We start from the raw sequence: 16,743 nt of genomic DNA, 5'->3' as shown, positions 1-16,743 counted from the left end.
TGGAATCCAGAAACAGATTTTTGGTATATTACATCACAAATACAAAGTATACCACACCATACAAAGAGATGATATGATCTAGAACCTATCTGTAATACTAAATTTCATCCTTTTTTTTGTTATGAAAAAAAAAAATTCCTAAGTGGAAGATGCATCATTGACCACCCAAGACAGAATCAATGTCTATTAACTTTAACTTTCCAGCCCATAGTGACATTAACTGAATTAAAGATATCACTTAAATATAAAAAACTTCTCTATTTTTCTTACAACCTGATAAACCTTAGGGTGTACAGCTGTGTTCATTTTTGAGAAGGTAGTGGCAGAAGGTATGTTGACACATAGCCCATTTAAAGGCCAATCTTGTCAACTATCAATGCTGGTCATACTAAAACATTCATGGGGGCAGAAGGTGTAATCCAAGTTCACGCCAGCCCCATTTGGATTTCTCTGGAACCTAATTTAAGCCTAACATTACAGAATAGTGGCAAACAAACAAATTGGTTTAACAGGATTCACCTTGACCATCAAATGGATTTAGGCTGTTGTGTAGGAACTTCCAGCTTAATCTTCTGATTTAAATGATCCTCACTACCACACAGAAGTTGTCTGTTGTACCAATAGTTTTTCTTGTTATCCCTGTGGAGTCCTGATAGAGGAACACGCCTGCATTCTTGAAATTAATTCATTTCTTTTTTACTCAGTGTCAGTGTATTTGTCATTTAATAAAGGTGAATTAGACCAGAGGAGCCATTTTGTCGCCTCCTAACATCACTGAAGCTGAGTTTACAGTCCGGTGGAGAAGCCGTGGGTAAGTTTTATCATTTGCCACTTCTCAGCTGGGCTTTCTCATCTGAATGGCTAAAAACCTCATGCTAAATAAGTTCATTTTATGGGGGTTATAAAAATCTATCCCAGTAAAACAGACTAATTGTTCCATCTCTTCTAGACCATGACTGCCAACTAAAATTATTATAGCTGTTCAGATTAAGGATATGTGATTTACATTAGCAGCATATGAGGGGTTTTGGTGTTGTTTTTTTTTTGTTTGTTTGTTTGTTTTTTGACTGGAAGTATTGTTCACTGTTGTGCCTTCACATAACAATAAATGAGAAAGGATATGACAATTAAACTTATCAACAACATTGCTGGGAGAGATAAAAATCAAAATGGCAAAATAATATCCCTTTATTCCAAATCCGCAAAGGAAATAAGTTATGCTAGCAAAGTTTGTGTTTTGCTGTAATGTTTACGTTGCTTTTAGGTTGTTAGTCAGCTAAGCTTTGCTGGTGGGGCAGGGATTTCTTTTCTGTCTTCCTAACGAATAAAAAATTGCCAGCTAAACCTTCATGTGAAGGCAGGATCTACGTGACATATCTCAGCTGAATGGTCTCAAAATGTTTTATGTGTCTCAGTCTCACAAATGTCCCTTAAACACCAGTTTACCACAGCTGGCTATGTAACTGCATTAGATGGTTGGTTGTTTTTATAGGTAATTTTGAAAACAGTAGCAGCATAACATACAAGGGGAACCTTATTCCTCCAAGAAACTCTTTCAAATATTGTGTTGCACATATATCTCCTGTTACTCTCTATTTCTCAAATAACCATTCTTGTTTGTGGTAATTAGACCTGGAAAACACCAAGAATTACAGACTTGTAAGTTCAAGTCCAGTGCAGCAGAAGTGGAATTCTTAGAGATGCACAAAAAGGCAGAATCATGGAGATAAAAAATAATTATATGCTTGGTAGTTGTTGCTAAGATTACCTAATTTTGTCAAATAGAGAAAAAATAAATAAGTTTCAAGAAGTAAGTAGAAAAAGAGGTGGATGGTGGTTTTTCTCAGTGGATCCTATTTTGTTGGCCTGTGTTTTCAGCTTTCAGTATTCCTCTAGTCCCACTTTTGCATGTGGTATTATGTGACCGTTTACACGTGAAAGCAGATGCTGAAATTTCTTTGGATGTTTAGTCACCTTGAATTTTCCTAGGAAATAATCTAAAACTTTTCATGTGTCCTGAATCACATTTCAATAATCCAGGACTGTGATTCAGCTCTTTCAGGTCCATTGCACACCCTGAGTGGAATAACCTCATACAGACTTCTGTCAAAACATATGGAGATAATGCAGTGGGAAGTGGAAGGATTAGCGATAATCAGCCCCTTTCATCCCCTCGGAGAGTGGTACCAGATTCTTCCCCCACTGGAGCTACTTAGATCACGTTAGACAGCGTGCCTGACTCTAAAACTGCTGAGCTTCTGCAGTCCCGTTGACTCACTTGGAAGTGTAGGTTCTCAGCTGTCTTGAAATTCACCAAAATCTGCTGGCTGTCCCACAACCCCACCCTGAGCTAGCGTCCTCAGACATGGTCACCTTGGTATAATGACATTTCTAGATAGAACACAGCCTTCTGTCCACTCCTCCCCAGTTCCCTCTGGCCAATGGGACTGGCTGGATTCAGGCTCATCCCTTCCCTAATCCCCTTGGGGGTGCTGAAATTTAGGTGAAAACATGGTTTCACCAAGTATTTCACCATGAGCTCCTCGGGCGCATAGGATTCTGATTGCTTCCTCTGGGTATTTTGTGCCTAACCTTTTGTTATAGTGAGCCACTCCTCAATAAAGGCTTAAATTAGCACGTCTGGTATTAGATTGAGTGTATTTATCTTAGGCTAAGATGGGACAGTTAATAATTGTGCAGTAATTGAAACATGCCTTTGACATCGCCTCCCAGCTGACTAATTGGATAGTGTCTAGTAGTTCACTCTCACTATATTTTTCTGGCTATTCTGTTCAGCCTGAAAGGTAACTCCCCAACAGTATTAAACTAAAACTAAATTGACCTGTCTCAGAAACCAAGGCATGAGTTCGTATTTTACACTTAGAGACATTTCTGAACGAGTTAAGTGAACGAGGTAAAAGTTTGTGCTTTGGTGCTTGGTGGAGCTCAGTGACTTCTTGTGTCACTCAGGGTTCCGAAAGTCAGCTTTGTTGCTGCTTTGCTTTTATCACAATTATTTCCATCGGACAATATGGGTTTTAGAGCCCTCCGTATCTGAATACTAACATTATAGTCTCTTGCCATATGTAAATGAGTATGTGAATTGAGAAGTATTAAAATCAAGTTATTGAGGTAGTTTAGAGCATGTAACACGCCCTCCATAACGCTATTTATAAACATAGAGAGAGAAGTGAATGGCTCAGTTAAAACAGCCAGCTGACTATGTGGCTTACAACATATAAAGCACTTCCCTCATAATGTTTGCATTTGTGGGAATATTTTTTTCCTATGCTTTGTCATGCATTAATTTTAAATGACTGTTCTCTTGCACGATAGCCTGTGTGGCTGTGATACAGCTGGCAGGCAACCTAAGGCATTCTTTATTTTTTAAATAAATAAGTTAAAAAACAATGATTGAAACTGTGACTATGTAAGTCAGGTTATTTATACTATGTTTAATATAAAGAAAGCTATAATGCAAACTTGAATTCACCTACAGATCACTGTTATCACTTCATCCATTATTCTGAAAATGTTTCTGCCACAAAATGTTAGCTGACTACCCATGACTTTTCTTGGAGGGGCAGAAGAGATTTTTTTTCATTGAAGCCACTTGTTCTTTTCCTAAAACCATAAAGAACAGGACTGCATGTTACTCTGTATACATGCAGATTACCTGAATAGTTTAGAGATCAACACCTGCATGAATTCACAGCTGATGTAAATCAGCAAATCTCCATTGCCTCCTATCTAGATGCAATGTAGCTTTTGGAAATGCTAGGCATTGTTATCAAAAGTCTAAACAAAAGATCAGCCAAGGTCCTCAGACACCACCAGCTTCCTGCAACTTCAATGGGGAAACATCAAACCCCTTCTATGCAGAAATTTCATGTAAACTTACTTTGAACAACTTAAAGTATGATTTATTTTTTCACTACAGAAATGGTATAGCGACGTCAGGTATAGTAGAAAAAAATATGAATGTATTTATAATTTCAGTAATATACATTACTTAATACAAATGCTATTCCAAACATGCTGCATAAATCCACACTTCAGTTCCTTGCAGCTGAAGTAATCCCAGTCCCCTGGAAGAAATGGAAGTCTTGGCTAACCTGAGCATATCTTGCACCTCCCAACCCCACCCTTGGAGTGGGGTGAAAGGATTTCAGAGATTTACTGTGGCAACAAGCCTAAGCCCATCTATTTAATTTCAGAGCTATTTCATTTTTTGCAATGGTAAAGCACACAGCTTTTCATTGTGCATCACTTTCTGGAGTATAACCTTTCTTGATTAAGGCAATAAATAAATGCAAAACTTCTGTACCCATGCCATTGACTGGTTATGCTGATGGTCCATCTGCTTAATCTGCTACTGCTCATGCTGTGATCTTGAAGGCTCTCCATCATGTGACATATTCAGGTTATGTTAAATTTATATCTCAGTTTGTTTCAGGTTGAGATTTTTCATAGTTTTTTTAAGGGGTTAGAATGCCAAATTCCCTCCACACTGAACTGGAGTAGATGTGAAAATAACATTTCCAATTCAAAAAGGGTTTTTGTGACTCAGCTGAAGCATTTCACTCACTCTAACTAAAAACTTCCAGTACAGAGCCTGTTAACATATTTACAAGTGGTGTTTACTGAACAGATGCTGCTCTCACATGTCATCAGGAGGAAAGTAGGTGATAAAATTCCTTTCACTGAATCAATGCAGTTAGTGCAACTTTTGGGAGGGAGTGACAGATTCCTTTGAGTCCCATTGTGCCCTTCCCAGCACCAGCTGCCTTTCCACATGTAAGAAGCTATATAGTAAAGACCCATGGGCTTTTTTTTGTAAATCATGTTGATTTCCATCTCCTAAAACAAGGCTAACACTTGGTTGAAAAATCACCTTTGTTAATAACGTCTATTTAAAAAAAAAAAAGGGGGGGGGGGGAGCTTACACATATCTCTTGGTTGAATGATAAAGATGGTCTGACTGATTTTCTTTCTGTAAAAGTTAATTATTTGTTTTCACCTCTCCATGTTTCCATGTAGTTATTGGAGTCCCTGAGGACACCGTATCTGCAGCAAACAAATAAAATTTCATCTCTTAATCCCTGAAGCTCAGCAACTATGTCGTGTTTCAAACACCTGGAAGGCAAGAACAGGTGTTGTCATTTTTCTTCAGCACAATTTAATTTTTTTTCAGAGCTATTAATAACTAGAATGGTAGATTTCTATCCTTGCATTCTGATTTCTTTCACAGCTCCTGGACGGTCCCAAATTATGTAAAATTTCGGTAGGGACTGTCGTCTCTTCCATGAAGGTGGCCCTGGGGACAGATAAAAGCAACTCCAGAAAATTGGACTTGTAGCCAGATGGGTTACCAGCTGGCAATCTTTTTTAAAGTTGTCATGGGTAAAAGATGAAAAAGGAAAAGAACAGAAGCTCATCTAGGTATAACTTCAACCTGCTGCATATGAGGCTTTAAAAGTATGATTTACTGATCTCATTGTAAGAACCTGCATTAACTTATCTTCCTGTATAGTAGAACTCATATGTGCATATACAGTGCCCCTACTTTCATCATCTAACAAGAATAATTTATAGATTAAGGCCTGTAGATGACTTTATTATACAGTCACCAGCTTCATGAAGCACAGCCTGCTTTGAATAAGCATTATCATCCCATGGAGGCAACTCACAGAATGATAATTCTGTCATTTGCCATGACTCTGGTCATTTGCCAATTACCATGAAAGTTCTTTGTCACACAGTAGGACTATGTGCTGTGTAACTGAGCAGTTGAGGGTTTGTTTTGTATATTATTTTCCCTGTTTTGTTGCCTTTGGCAAGCACATTGCTTTTGACTGCACACCTACACTCTTTAGCAGAACTTGATATGCTGTCTGTTTTGTGTTCGTTTAGTTCACGATAATACCATGATTAGTATTTGCAAGAGCAGTACACGCCAGGAGTGTGTTACTGCTTTCATAGAAGATATAAATTAATCAGAACAAGGCAAGATCAAGGTTACTAAAGTGACTTGGTGTATTGACAGACAGTTAACGTAGAATGGGGACCATGTTATTTGTTAAATATGCTGATCATTCTTTCCAGTTCACATCAAGCTAAATCCAACTTCCTGGTAAAGGAATTAATTCAACTTCATCTTGCATGGCAAATACTCCTATTTTAATGTGTGGGAATTCCTAATCTTCCTCTCTCTCTTCCCTTTTGTACACATTCTTCCTTTTTTCTTGAGATAGTAAATGTCATATGAAGCAACATGTAAGAATACACTGGCTACTGCTCCTGTTTTTCTCCAGACCAGGCCTGTGATCTCAGCATGTTTCCCTACCACTGCACAGAGATATCCCTTCCCTGCAATACTTCCAAGAAGCCATTTGCTTGGGAATTACTACTTAAGGGACAACAACATTCCTTGCCAATGAATGTGACAGCCTAAGTCATTATAAATTCTTTGAACTTCACAAGAATAACAACAGATGTAGTTGAATGTTTGGATGCCTCACAACTTGCTACATCCAAGTTTAGGACGTGTGTTTTGGTGCAAGTCCACTAATATGATAGTAGGAAATTATTTAGCTATAGGTGCCTAGAGCTGTTTCCTTTTTGGATTACAGATGTTAAAAGTGACTGCAAAAAACTAAGTTATGTCTTTAATTTGTTTTAAAAATAAAATGCTCCTCCCTGCCTTTTAATAACTTGATACCTTGTGCTCTTTCCAAAGTTCTATAAATGGTCTTAAAAAGACAACCCTGAATCTGTGAATGTGTCGCGTTGATTTAACATCTGGAAGTAATCTCAGGGCTGTCTATGCTTGCTTTCAAGACAGTGAAAAACTAGGCTGTATGATTTCTTAATATTCGTACAAGGAAAACCTAGTAGCATCATTGCTAGTAAATAAAAGATTACATTTTCTACGCTGGAGGTTGATGTTTTAATGTTTGGCTTTGGGCATTTCCTGACAGTCTGTTACTAATGCAGAATGTTAGTAGTTATTTGTTTTTACTTTGTAACTAGAGGAGGCAATCTAATGCTCATTAGATAAACTTTATCGGACAGTCTCTGCCGTATTTATACTGAATACTCTTATTACATGTTTAGTTCCATTTATTTCATCTGTTAAAATTAGATATTTCCACTCCATTCAAAAAACATCCATGTTCTTGGCTAGCAGGCCCAGAATTTGAAGGTAACCATTAGAAACCGTTTCTAAAGCAATTTTTTATACAGTTTACTATTCCCATCTCTTCTATTCAGGAGCAAGGATTCACAGAGCACGTGATACCAGTCCCCATGCAGAAAATCAAGGCAAAGGACACTCTGACAACTGCAACTTTAAATAAAGTAAAAAACACAGAGGTAAGAAAGTGAACATAAAAACATTTCATTGTATATAATAGAATATGAAGATAAAAAAGCTCCACATTTAAAAGTCTCTTTGCACATTACTTTGAATTGTTTTTTGTTTGTTTGTTTGTTTTCTGACTGGCTGCTTTTGGACCTTTCTTAACTGACTTAAAAAAAAAAAAAAAAGAGTGAGAAAAACAGAAAGGAAGTTTAATCCCCATTTTGACATTTGCCATATACTCCCTGGATTTATAGTCTAGTGTTTCAGAGTGCTGTAGTGAAACACCATCTACACAGAAGAAATTGAACATTAGTGTGCTCACAGCACTGTGACTTGAGGAAATGATTGGGAAAAAAAAAAAAAAAAGGCTTTCAATTAAACTTTTGAAGAAAATGGGTAAATAATTGTTTAGATACATTTGCATAGAGAATGCCCAGAGCTTTACACAGAAGGCATTGAAAATTTGGAATGTCTACTTTTTATGTAAATTCAGGGTTATGTTTTTTTCTCTCTTCCCCCCCCCCCCCCCCGGAGGGGATGCATTTATTTATTATTTGGTTGGGTTGGTTTGTGTGGTGGTTTTTTTGTTTGTTTGTTTTTGTTTTTTTTGATTGGTTGTGTTTTTTTGTTTGTTTTTATTTTTTTCCAGCTAACCCAATAAATACAAAACAGAATAGAAATTAGTTTTAATAGATGTGCTGCATTCACAGAACATGCAGCCTGTAATGCATACAGTGGCACTGCAGCAGTGATGGGCATCTTTGAGGAGTTCCTTTTCACATACATTGTTCATTTAGATATCAACAATATTTGTCGCAGATAAATGGATGATAGAAAGCTAGCCAGCTCAGCTTTTATTTTTATTTTTTTCTAGATTCTGCTAAAACAAATTCAAGAATACAGTCTTTGTTAACTATGTGCTCTTGGAGAAAGCACCAAGATCAAATCAGTGAGATAAAGGATATTGAAGCATAGGAAAAAAATACCATAGCCATAAAGCAAGCTCCCAGGCAGACTTGACCTTCACAGATGTATGCTGAACCTCCTGCTGGTTGCTGGACATATTAGAAATGACCCTCAGCTGATTTCACAGCAGCCATCAGATAGTGCTGATGTTCTTGTGTTACAGTTTAACTAGTGACCTGAAGAGTACCACACCATCAAATACAAGATCTCACCAGGGCTATGAGGAATTTCTTCCAGTAATTCCTCCAGAAATGGAAGTAGTGGTTCAGGATCTCATGACCTACATTGTGAACTTAACTCATATTGTTACTGAAAGCAGTTTGTTTGTAGAAATTGTTTTTGTATTTACTGTTCCAAACAAAGGAAATTCTTTGTTTTCTTTCACTGGAACATTTTCTTGGAATATTCATTTGTATATTTTTACTTTCTTTCTGTTTGTATGTCTGGATGAGGCATGGAAGAAATTTCAAAACAATGTATGAACCAGGCTTTTCCTTCCCAATATGACATACTAAGCTTCAAAAGACACTCATGTATGTGCACTTGAGACTCTAGACTCTAGTGCTAAGCTAGCACTCTTTGGAAGTGGCCACAGATACAGGGTTCCTGAGTTTTGGGGTGTCCCATTTGATGCAAATGGGTTAGATTTTCAGATGATACTGTGACATTTAATTTCCTAAGCATTTTGTTTGCTGAAACCTTCTGAAGATAGCTATTTCAATTTGAAAAATCTTAACAAATACAACGCTTGAAAATACTTGCTTATTAGTAGTTTTGTCTTTTCCAGATGTGATATGCTGCAGTTTCTCAAAAGTGAGTAATAGATTTATTACTTATTTTGATGCATTCTCTTGGCAGCCATGTGTTTTTATTTTCTGGTGAGGTCTTATGGTGTAAAACTATTAGGAGCTTTCCCAAGCGCCCAGAAAGAGCCTGACAAGGGAGTTCCTTGTGGTTGTTCTATTCCTTCTTGAATGTGATGATACAAACGCAGCATTTCATAGCAGCGCATGTGAAATGCATGTGATGAAAATTTTCCCAGGGCTCCCAGTTCATACATGTATCATACACGGGCATGGAAGGGATTTGAATCCTTTATCACATGCAGACACTGCAGGGTTTGGTAAAACAGTTTCACTTTGAATATGGATATAAATGTTCTCACCAAATTATTTTTCAAATGAAGTCTTTGGACAGAATTTAGATGAGCTAATCCTTGTAAGTTATAACATATGCCATACCAAGTAGAATATAACATGTTAAAACTTTGGAAGCCTATTAAGATCCATGGCATTTAACCGAGTTTAATTTAAATTTTTTTTTTTTTGAAAGGGGATTCCTCTTTTATGAAATAACAGCAAATTCAGCTTTTCCAGCGTTATGCCTGTGTGTAATGGAATCATCCATCAGCATGACTGATGGTCATCCAGGGCTTCATGAAAGAGGTTCTAGCAATTATTGCTAGCTCCTGACTTGTGAGCAAACGGGCATAAGTCAGGAGAGTCCTCCTCTAGCTTTGTATCACGTCAGTTAACTCTACACATAGGGATATAATTTAACAACACCGTAGCCAGAAACTTTGGTGCACTGATACCTGAGCTGACTAGTAAGATAGCCCCTTTTATCTGAAGTGTAAGACTATGTGCCCTGTGTCAGCATTAACTTAGGGCTTGCTGCACATTTTCCAACTGCATAGCATGGATGGGCCTTATATATTACTGGAAATAATATCAGCTGGAGAGCAGGCTTTAAAGAAAATCTTTTTCTAGGTTTCAGAGTCTGGATTCAGTCTGTAATCAAGGTGGAAGTAACAGGAGAACAGAAAGGTTTTTATTCAGTCTAGAAAGAAGCTTATTCTTCAACAGTGGCCTACTCTTGTATCTAGAACCTATATAATTATAATAGAATCATAAAATATCCAAGTTGGAAGGAACCCACAAGGATCATCAAATCCAACTCCCGGGTCCCCAAAGGACCACCCTCCAAAAAATAAATAAATAAATTCAGACCAGGTGTCCAAACACTTCTTGAACTCTGGCAGGCTTGGTGCTGTGACCACTTCCCTTGGGAGCCTGTTCCAGTATCCGACCACCTCATTATGGTACTGTAATTAGGATTTTTGTTCCATTTTATACCACACTGACACTCTAATTAAAGGTGTTCAGCTAACAAAGGAAACTAGATTTTTTTTTTGTTGTTGTTAAAAAAGAGGATGTTTATTTCTCAGTGGTAATTTTAAAAAACTCTTGGGTGGTAAAATGGAAGGACACTTGTACTCTGGAAAGGTGAAGAAGAGAAAGGATCCTATAACGATAGAAACACAAACCTAAAAGAGGAATTTGGGTAGAAATAAGGTGCCTATGCTACTGTTTTGCTATATCTATACGTCCCTTGTATTGGTATAAGCAGAATGCAATTGGTTGCAGAGCCTTCCCACAGCTGGGTGTCTTTGAAGGGCTTAACTGAGGCAGTTAAACAGGATAATCCAATAAATGGAAATACAGGAGAAGGTGCTTTGATGTAATAATTGCATCTTGGCCTCGGTTATTCTTTTTTTATTATTATTTTTTTCTCCCCCCGTCCTGAGGTTCTACAACATCCTGTAATTCATGGGGGTCATATCTCTGAGGAAATGGTACTTCGGATGAGTATGACTGCAAGGATGCACTAGAGAAATGGAAGACAGAGAGTGCTAGACTCCACAAGTTTTGAGGAAGACGATAGCACAAGAGCATACCATGGTAGACTGCAGACAGCATCCTGTTTTGTGATACTCTGTTCCGACCAGCCATGGGGAGGTATAATCTAGCCTCCTGTTTTCCATAATATTGCTATCTACCAAGTAAAAAAGGATGAGCAGCTCTTGAAGGTATGTGAAACTGCATGGTAGAGCCAGCCACAAGTTACAGCATTCTCAGCTCACCATCTGATTTAGCTTGAGGAGCAGAGATACAGTTTCTCTGTAATCATGAGGGCAGTGAACATGTTTAAACTCACTCACATATAACTTCAAATTGATCAAGCAAAATCATCCAGGATTTTGTTCATTATAAATGTATTCTAGTTTACTGAGCAATTAGCAATTCACTATTTATGTGTCATCATTCAGGAATTCCAATGCGCCTTATTCTACAGATTTTTGCCTTGCTTTGGAAATAGGACCAGTGTACACCAGCAGGGCACCAGCCAGTACTGAAAAGTTCAGGGAGTGACCTTTCTGAGAGCTTGTTCCATGACCCACTTTGATTGCTGAGGCACTATCACAAAATCCCTGGCCATTTCCCACCTGCTGTAAATGACACTAAATATAGAGCTGACACAACAGTTTACTAGAAAACATAATTACAGAGCCATTTTTCTTCAATAAATTAATGTTAAACAGAGGTTCCATTCAAGGAACAGATGGCAAATACCAGGTAATACAGATACAGATTAAGCAACGTTGGCAACAGTTGGTACATTTACACAAAGCACAAAGATAGTAGGTGCTAAGTGTTCCTTAAAAATATGCTTGAATCATGAAAAACAAAATCCTTTCATGGATCTAGTTCTAAATTTGTTCAGATGCAAAGGCAGGGCAAAGGGCTCCCAAGATTTCTGCCTATGAACATGTAAAGTCCACTCTACTAAATATTTTGACGGTTTTCTTATAATTTCTGTTTTTACTAAGTTATGATATCAAACATAATTTGCTTGAGCAGGGAAGTCAAGTGGCTGGAGCACAAGAATTACAGCTGAAATGTTTGTGCTTTTCCAGGAGAAGTAACTGCTGTCTTTAGATTAGTACAGCAAGATCTCGTTTGCCTAAGAAATAACAAAGATTTCAGCCTTTACATGATATAGTGCAAACTGTTGTGTGAAGCAACAGACTCCCCACACTTCAGCTAAACATGTAAACACAGCCTGCATCAAAATACCTTCTTCTTCACATTGCTCATATCTGCTGAATTGCTATTTCGTTTCATGTGATATCCATAGCCTTCATCAGTGTAGAAGCAACCAAAAACCTTTTTCTTGCATCGCCTTTACTTTCCCACAGGTCTGGATGGGGCTGGTAAAGTTTCAGTCCCTGGGATTTGGATGAATGCTTTAGGACCAGCCTGGGAGAGAATTTCTAGGAAAAGTGCAGCAGAAGGTATCCCTGCTTCCTTGATTGGCTTGGCAAGTGTCAGAAATATGCTTGTTAAAAACTTGTTTTTCCCTTTATATTGTAACAATATCCAGGGGAATTTCCATAATTACTTTAAAAAGACTTTGGATATGAATTCAGCTGACCTGTTCTCTGTCAGACCCTACCTCTCCTCTTGACACCAGCTGTGGCCAGGTGAAGGAGACAGTGGAAAACAGGCTGGGGCGGACTGGACCACAGTGTTGAAAAAGGCTATCTGCTACATGGTTGGATCTTCCCAAACGCGAGAAACATGATTTCAGGCTCTCTTGGAACCCTCATGAAAGAAACTCAAAGAGCAGCAGCGACTCAAACAGGGAGAGCTTGTCTTTTCTGTTTGTTTGTTTCACCTTTAGTCTGCTTCCCTCATTTTCTTTGTATGTTCTCTCCCTGTCTTTGTGTGTATTTTGAGGTATGTAAATGTATACAAGTGCACTTATACAGACAAGAACTCTTGCTTTGAAATTATTACTCAAGTATCTGGGGAAGAAAAGCCAGTGAATGGATCTTATACACTAAAATAAAATAAAACTAGACAAAGAAAAGCTGGATTTATTACAAAACTAAAAGCCCAGAGCAATGCATGAAAACCAATTTGCTTTAACTACAATAATAATTCTCTGAGGCAGATTATATGGGCCCCTTACACATGAGTTACACTTCAATAGTAAAATGCAACTCAGTCTAGCAAGGAGATACTGCTCCGATGTTTGGAGCTGGTAAACTCCCTTGCTAGAAAGAACATCTCTGAGAATCACTAAACAGTCTAGCAGCAACTTTTCAAACACACAAGATCATAGATTTTTCAGCTATACATTTTTGGATTTTTAACATTACTCATGTACTTACAGTAATATACAGATATTATTTTCCAAAATAACTACAAACTTGCTTGTTGTTTGCTTCCCTTGATTCAGTGAATTCACCTGGGTAACATCTAACCAGCACAAAAAAATATACGTAATTTTGGCTAGCAGCTTGAATAAACACATCCCTTCCCATCCAAGCTACATAAACACGTTGGGTGCTGCCTGCTCTAAAACACCTTTACTCTTTCTTAGGCATTTGTATAATCTACTGAAAGATGCCTTGGAAACTTTGGAGGTTCTAGCACAACCGAAAGTGCTAACTCCAGACATTTAATGTATTTTTTTTTCTCAGTCTCCCTCTCTCATGTTCCACTTGGAAAGAATTTTTACCACCATTTATTTTATTTAAGCCCCACTTTAGAATTAAATAAGGTTATCATTCTCCCAGTTTATTTTTTCCTGTCCCATCTTTGTTTTCTGTCCTTTTGGAAGACTGCTTTTCCTGTTTTCCCACTTGGCATGCATACAGTAAATTTTTTAGTTGCCTCCTAGGCTGCAAGACTAAAAGGTCCCAGAGGAGTTGGGTGCTTGACTGGAAAGACACAAGCAATGTAGAAACCCTACTTCTCTGTGTTAGAGTTAGCAGAAATGTGTATTGCAAGGATTTCAAAAGGAAACTACAGTGTCATAGGCACCAGCTTCCCAAGAGCTATCTCAAATCCCTTTACCTCCTTTGAAAACCCCCAGTTTGTGCATTTGACTCATGTACATCGTGACATCCTGGCGTAAGTACTTTATGAATAATTGTAATGGTCTGAAAGACAGCTTGTGTGAGAGCTTTGCTCATAAAACACGACACCGGTCACGAGTCCTGCTGTGGTCACAAGCTGTGGGATAGCACAAATTTATCATAGCAAATCTCTTCTTACAACCATAAGCAGCAGCAATGTGGAGTGTTGCTCTGGGAGGTATATTCTCATCTGGAAGAACCATATAGATAGCAAGAAGTAAATTGTTTATTTTTTAAACTATACAACAATTAATGAAATAACAGCAGTTTACAAAGGTTACATAGATTTATTTGGTGATTCTTTCAGGAATTCAAAGCTGTTCTGGAACTTTCTCATTGCTAAGTTTAAGTCAAAATTTTTAGGATAAAGAAAGATGATATTGAGAGCCTCTGCTGAGAAAAAAAGCATTCAGTTTTGGGTGGAGATTTTGCTAGTGCCAAAAGAGACCAGACTAACCAATGCCACTCCTGGTTAGAAGGAGGGTCAGGGATAGAAATTTTGTTGCATAGTTATTTGTAGAAACTAGAACAGTTCCAAAAGAAGAAATTGCCAATCCAACAACCCAATGGCTGAGTATAAAAATGGTAGTCAAAGGACTTGAACTAAGGTTATTACAGCTGTAATCTAACAAAGTGGCAGTCATCATCCCTATTTCTTAATTTCAATCAGTTTTGGTATGTCTAAATTGAATCCCAGGAGCTCCTCTGTTCCTGCAGATGTACATTACTCCAGTGACTGCATCTTTATGGGAATCCTACACTGAGCACATGTATTTCTTATGCTTCGTGTGCTAATGGGTCAGATGAAATCAGCTAAATGAGAAGCCCATTTGAAATGTCTTATCAATGTATTGCCTTTGAAGTAAAGAAACCAAAACTAGAATTTAGGGCAGAATTGCTTAAGAACTTAGCCAGTGACTTATTTACATTATTATTAATGGTAGATTTAAAAGGACAGTCACACCCAAATTGAGCTTTGCACTATACACATACATAGAAAGATGAAGTCCCTGCCCCAATAAGCAAACAATTGGAAAGAATTTATTTCCTCATCTCTTTATTTCTTGACAACAATGAAAGTTTCAAATGTAGACACTGAAGATTTAATTTCCATCTCCAGTGCTAACTATATTGATATATACCTTTCAGTGTACTTCTGCCTTCATGAAACAAGGAAATGTTTTAGATTTATAGTTAACTGAAAAACTACTGATGACACGTTGACACAAGTAATTCATTTTACTATCTGTCCTAACAACTTTTTTTTTTTTTTCCTGTTAGTGGTTTTCTTTCTGGTATAAGTAATGGAAATTATATGTTGCAATAGTTAATTAGTATATATTCCATATTGTGAGCCAGGAAAATTTCTGACTACCTGTAAACTCTTCTTACTGTCCTGATTTTAATCAATTTCTGTTTCTACACTTCAGTAGATTTTATTAAAATAAAATTTCTTATTAGAGATAATCAGGATATTTCTTACCAAAAAAAAAAAAAAAAGACAACCTAATGCTTTTTAGGTGGCCTAAGAACAAAGGAAGTCTTTCATTTCTCAACTTCTCACACAATTGTATCACTTTGGTCTGATCCTCTGACCAAAGTTTTAGACGCTTAAATGGGATTGAAGCAGAATTTAGGTGCCAAATCCCGAGAACAGGATGCCCCAGCTCTTGCATGGGCCTCCAGGTGTCCAGGATCAATGTCACACTTTGACAACTGGCCAGTCATTTCGGCCCTGTCGTTGCCTGTGAGAATGAAGAGCAGAGCTCTGCCCTGCTTGGGAGCAGAGATGTGTGATCAGCTGTGATGCTGCTGCAAGGACATCCCAAAAGATCCTGTTTTAGAGCACAGCAGTGTCGAATGTTGTTCTGGAGAGGACTGGTGTCTACTGTGGACTTTTCCAGTCTGACTCCAATTATGGCTTTGACCAAGTTCTTCACAATAAAATGTTTTAGTGTTCACAGTGTATGACAGATTGCTGAGCATCTAGCTTCAAGTCACATCAATTTGAGTTGCTGATGTTAAATAAATAAATAAATACAACTCTACAGCTTCACCTGTAGGTGGCAAGAACTACGGCTCCCTACTTCATAGCCCAGAGCTGTAACCAGCTGTTGGAAGTACCTTAGCTACCTCCTGCCTCTGACACACAGCTTTTTCTAAGGCTTTCGCGGCACAATACTTATGCTCTTACTTGTAAAAGCAAAACTTTGATTATACCATGTTTTAGAAAAAAATCTTGATGAAGCTACCAATCCCTTCTAGCTAAGCAGACCTTTGTAGAACCAGTGAGCATATTTCTCTGAGAAAATTCTTTTTACTTTGAATTACACTGGGCCCTTTTACTTATGACTACTATAGAAGGTATTTATTCTAGAAGGTATTTTTTTGGTAATCCAGAGCTTCTCTCTGAGCGTTACGCTCATTTTATGTGTTCAGACTTTCCTGCACATGGATTGCCAGCCTGGAAGCAGGCACAGCATCTTGAGCAGCAGCATTTGAACCAGCTGCGTGCTGCGGCACAGGTGAAGGGTGAGTGGCACAGTGCAAAGGCTGCACCCTCCCCACGTGTCCCCTCCCCGGTGAGCCCTGTGACTCACAGGCACGTGCTCCTTGCTGCTGCGGCAGGCCCGCAAGTCGATGCAAG

At 38.0% G+C, this 16,743-nt stretch overlaps 1 long non-coding RNA gene across 1 annotated transcript; it reads left to right on the top strand.

The window, feature by feature from the left end:
• The first annotated feature begins 595 nt into the window (after nucleotides 1–595).
• LOC106038954 (uncharacterized) lies at nucleotides 596–11,686 on the top strand. The gene is made up of 4 exons (XR_001208928.3): nucleotides 596–811; nucleotides 7,273–7,374; nucleotides 9,117–9,142; nucleotides 10,917–11,686. It is a non-coding gene; the product is annotated as an uncharacterized lncRNA (long non-coding RNA).
• The last annotated feature ends 5,057 nt before the right edge of the window (nucleotides 11,687–16,743 follow it).

Source organism: Anser cygnoides, chromosome 7 (genome assembly GCF_040182565.1).
Source record: "Anser cygnoides isolate HZ-2024a breed goose chromosome 7, Taihu_goose_T2T_genome, whole genome shotgun sequence".
NCBI classification, from domain to species: domain Eukaryota; kingdom Metazoa; phylum Chordata; class Aves; order Anseriformes; family Anatidae; genus Anser; species Anser cygnoides.
Note: the sequence above shows the minus strand (reverse complement) of the source record. Positions and strands in the feature narration are given on the sequence as shown.